Here is a 4,609-nt window from a genome sequence, read left to right as displayed (position 1 = left end):
CTACAGTGGTTAAGCAGTGAGTTACGACGTTGTAAGGGAAAAGCACTTCTGATTTATCGTGTGGTTGAACGCCCTATTGTGACTGGGTAATTTGGGGGTTTTCCATCACAATCTCTCTATCTTTCTATGTCTCATATGGTTCTCCTCTCTCTCGCTCACCACATTTCCTTTGTGAATGATCTTTGCAGCATTCCCAAAATGTAACAGTACCATCAGCAATAACACACAAGCCCACGCTCTCTCGCTCTCTCCCACAGACTCTCACTATTCCCACTGCATATGCTAAAAAGCATCTTTGTGATGGCACCTTACACATCTCATGTGAAATCAAGCCCCCAACTCGCTTTTAATGGGCCAGTGAAGACAGAGGCGTGTCACTTTGAAGTCTTCCTCCCCGTCATGCATTCTCTCTCTCCTCCAGCATAAAGAGCAGCATTGAGCACGCGTGCCTGTTTACCCGCTGTCCATGGACTCATGTTACGCTCCGCTCTTTGATCTGCGGCTCCCATAATAAAGAATTTCTAGAGAAGACATTGTTTATTGGGGTTTAGACTGCAGCAAAAGGAGAAGCCGGGGCAGAGGAAGAAAAGGCTTCCCTTTTTCTCCAGCGAGGGGAAGTGGTGTCGTGGAGGTGACTAACTTTCAGACGGCCAGCGAGCCGTTACTCATAGTCCAAGCCGCAGACAAAGTTAGAAGAAAGGAAGAAGACTGAATGGAAAATGAGTGATGACCGTGTGCCACAATCTATAGATATGCACATCGTGGTGTTTGAATGTTCTGTAAAGTTGCTATAAGTACATGGATGCTGCACAATTAGTAGTTCTCAATTTTTTTTTTTTTTTTTTACATGCATAGATTTCTTCATGGGTTTTAAGGAACCATGAGCAAGGCGTGCGCCAAATTAAATGGCTAGCTTCTACCAAGTCAAGTCACTTTTCTTTTTATAGTGCTTTATACAATACAGATTGTTTCGATGCAGCTTCACTGTATCTAACATGAATCAATAATGCAAACTTCAAATTCTGCTGTAAAGAAGCTGTAGCAAGACAATAGCGTCATTATTCAGCTCCCGTCAGTTCAGTGTTGATTCTGTTCAATTCAATTACTACATACAGTTTGTTCATTATGAAACAAGTTCAGTTCAGTTATAAGCAGCCCTACTGAAGACAGCAGTCATTATTCAGCTCGAGTCAATAACAGTGTCAATGCTGCAAATTAAATTAATCTATAACCCAGAAGACAATAGTGTCATTATCAAGCTCAATTTAGTTCAAGTTTTGTTCTCAAAACAACATTACTAAATGAAGAGTTCCAATGCAAAAGCCTCTAAAAGTCATCTTGGTCAAAAATGAGATAACGATACTGAGTGAATGCTCTCCACACATAGTATATGTTTATCAAGTACTTTCACTTCAAATGCGCTAAATCCCAGCCTCAACCCATTCAGAAGTACCAGTACTTACATAGAAACCTATACATAGTAGCCAGACAGAAATGCTAATTTTAAAGAAAAACGTCAGACATACTTAGAGGCTTTTGCATCTGAACTCTTCAAATATTAAATGTCTTTTAAACAAAGTGTATCAGTGACATAACTTGGAATGTTTGATCATAATAAATTAGGTACATCATGGAATTATGAGTGTAAGCTGCCGGTTTTTTTACCGTAAATTTTACGGAATTTTTTTTACAGTGTAGTCTTTAAACAAAGTTGCTTAAGTACACTACCATTCAAAAGTTTAGGGTCGGTAAGATTGTTTAATGTTTTTAAAAGAAGCTTCTTACATTCAACAAGGCTGCATTTATTTAATCACATTAGAAACACTAATATTTTTAAATATTATTACAATTTAAAACAACTGTTTTCTGAATATATTTTAAAATATAATTTATTCCTGTGATACAAAGCTTTAGCATCATTGAGCATCATTAATCCAGTCTTCAGTGTCACATGATCCTTCAGAAATCATTCTAATATGCTTATTTTTAAAATTTTGTTGAAAACAGTTGTGCTGTTTCATATTTCTGTGGAAATTTTGATACTTTTTTTTTTTTAGGATCCTTTGACGATTCGGAAGTCCAGAGGGACAGCATGAGGTCTTTACTGTCATGTTTGACCAATTTAACATGTCCTTTTTTTAAATACAGCCCTGTTGCAAACCCATCCCATTGAGTGTCTTTTTATGGTTTGCTTTTACGCAGGGTTGTGGGTATTTGTATTTATCAGAAGTCTTCATTCATATCTCTGAGATGTGGAGGTGGAGGGTTTGGTAAAGTATACTTTCACAAAGTTTCTTAAACATTTGTCTATAGTTTCAGCTCCCTCCCATAAGTACACATAGTTTGTACATGTGGTCTATGTTTGGAATAGCATAAAAACTCTATATTCTATTCAAAGCATAGCCATTCTCTTTCAGAATGATACAGTAAGAAGGCTGAATGATATAGACAACCTTTATCTCTATGTCTCCTGCTCTCTCCTTTCATCTCGGCTATTTATTGATGAGAAAGCGACTTGGGAATCATTATGTGTAAGTGAGAACCTTTCATTTTTAATGTGAGGTACGTGTGATGGTGTGAGGTGTTGGCTGTTAGTACGGACATCTTTAGTTACACACACTGTAGGTAAGAGTCACAGAGCAAATGTTCTGTCACCATCACAGAGCAAAAATCAAGCAGATCGACTGGGTTTGTAGATGTTGGAAGCCCAGGCTCTAGGGAGCTTTATTCACTGCAAACATACTTAATGCATTTTCCGTTAAAACTGTCTAAATTTATTGAGAAGCAAAACTTAAAGGGTTAGTTCACCCAAAAATTCTGTCATTACGGGTTTCGAACAACACGAGGGTGAGTAATTAATGACAGAATTTTCATTTTTGGGTGAACTAACCGCTTTAAGATGCTGCTTAACAGCTCTATTGTGATTCTTTTTATTACCCTATTTGGGATTCTTTTATTATCTTGGGTTAAGCATAAATTTAAGAAAATTTATGCTGAAAAGAAGAAAAACAAGACAAAAATACTGATTAAGATTTTTTTTTACAGTGCCGTATCCAGTTATGTAGGAAGAAAGTGAGTGGAATGATTTCTGAAGAGGGTTTCACTGGAACCCTGCCATATTCATCTGTATTGTGTCATCTTCTCAGCTGACACTGAGCGCAGGTCTCGTTGAAAAAAAAGAGCCTTGTAAACTGAGAGGGAGACAGTGTAAGCTTATTAGATATCCTGTTAGATGCAGTGTTTCCTGTAGTTATGCAAAGATTTCTTATCTATTAACTATTTCTTATGATTTTAAATTTGCATTGAACTTCAGATCAATCTCAAAGTAAAAGGCGGTACTAAAGTCTGATTTTGTGGTGGATGTGTTAAAATATGATCATCTTAATTCAAGTGATGAAGGTGATGAAAGTCTGACAGTATTGAGCACTACTGTAAGGTTAACCCTGCATGGTGTAAATGTTTGAAAATGATTAACATTTGCAAATAAACATTCATTAGAAAGTTAGAAAAGTAATCAAAAAGTAATCAAAAGTAATCAGTTACATTACTTTAATAAAGTAATTGAAAAAGTTACACTACTATTACATTTTAAATAGGGTAACTTGTAATCTGTAACCTATTACATTTCCAAAGTAACCTTCCCAACACATCTGTTTCACCGGCCATCTTTAGAACTCAAAGCTTAATTAGAGCTGAGAAACTAATAAAGGAAATTTACACTCGAGTAACTCTATAACTGTTATCTTTTCCGCTTTTTTCAGTAACACTAGTCTAATTAAATCACAGAACTTGGTGGAGAAAAACTAAACAGTGAATGGAGACACCATCCCAGCAGCTCTCTCTATACAGTCCAGATGAACACAAGCACAGGAACGCTGCAGCAGCACCAGCCAGTGGTGTGTGTATAATTAAAGAGCTCAAGGGAAAAGGGCGGATGCACACCAGTGTTTTTTATTGATATACTATTATAGTTTTTGTTAATATTTTGAGTTAGATTTTTTTTTAAATGTTCTATGTTTAAAATGCTCTTATTGTGATTTGGTTTGGTTTAGTTGAACTAACCTTGTTTTTGTTTCCCTGCTATTTGATGTTTATACTTAAAGGGGTCATATGATGCTATTTTAAAGATCATTATTTGGTGTATTTGGTGTAACAGAATATGTTGACATGCTTTAATGTTCAAAAAACACATTATTTTTCAAATACTGTACATTATTGTAGGTCCTCCATGCCCCGCCTCTCTCAAACACGTCGTTTTCAACAAAGCCCCCTCCTTTGACAAGCACAGTCTGCTCTGATTGGCCAGCTGAACCAGTGCATTGTGATTGGCCGAACACCACAAGCACGCATCGGAAATGTAACGCCCCTTACCATAATCGCAGCTTCAGCTTTCAAAGTAAATATCAAGACAGTTAAAAATGTCGTTAGTTTTACCATCAGTTCAAGCCCGAAAGGGCAACAGAGTCGCGTGACAGACACAGAGATGATGCAGTACACAAGCCGCGGTTAAGACAGCTGACGTGCTATGATTTCTGACAGGCAGTTCACTCTCCTGTGATGTGACCCTGTTCCCCTCACACACACACACACACACACACACACACAAAAC

At 37.2% G+C, this 4,609-nt stretch overlaps 1 long non-coding RNA gene across 1 annotated transcript in view; it reads left to right on the top strand.

Annotated features, from left to right (window-relative positions):
* Nucleotides 1-1,017: 1,017 nt before the first annotated feature.
* The window catches only part of LOC107749592 (uncharacterized), a 17,414-nt gene continuing 13,822 nt past the window's right edge, over nucleotides 1,018-4,609 (top strand). The window contains exon 1 of the long non-coding RNA XR_001641057.1: nucleotides 1,018-1,082. This is a non-coding gene — a long non-coding RNA (uncharacterized LOC107749592). The remainder of the gene's footprint in view (nucleotides 1,083-4,609) is intronic.

Source organism: Sinocyclocheilus rhinocerous, unplaced genomic scaffold, assembly GCF_001515625.1.
Source record: "Sinocyclocheilus rhinocerous isolate Xijiao unplaced genomic scaffold, SAMN03320098_v1.1 scaffold572, whole genome shotgun sequence".
NCBI lineage: Eukaryota > Metazoa > Chordata > Actinopteri > Cypriniformes > Cyprinidae > Sinocyclocheilus > Sinocyclocheilus rhinocerous.
This window is presented reverse-complemented; position numbering and strand designations above follow the sequence as displayed.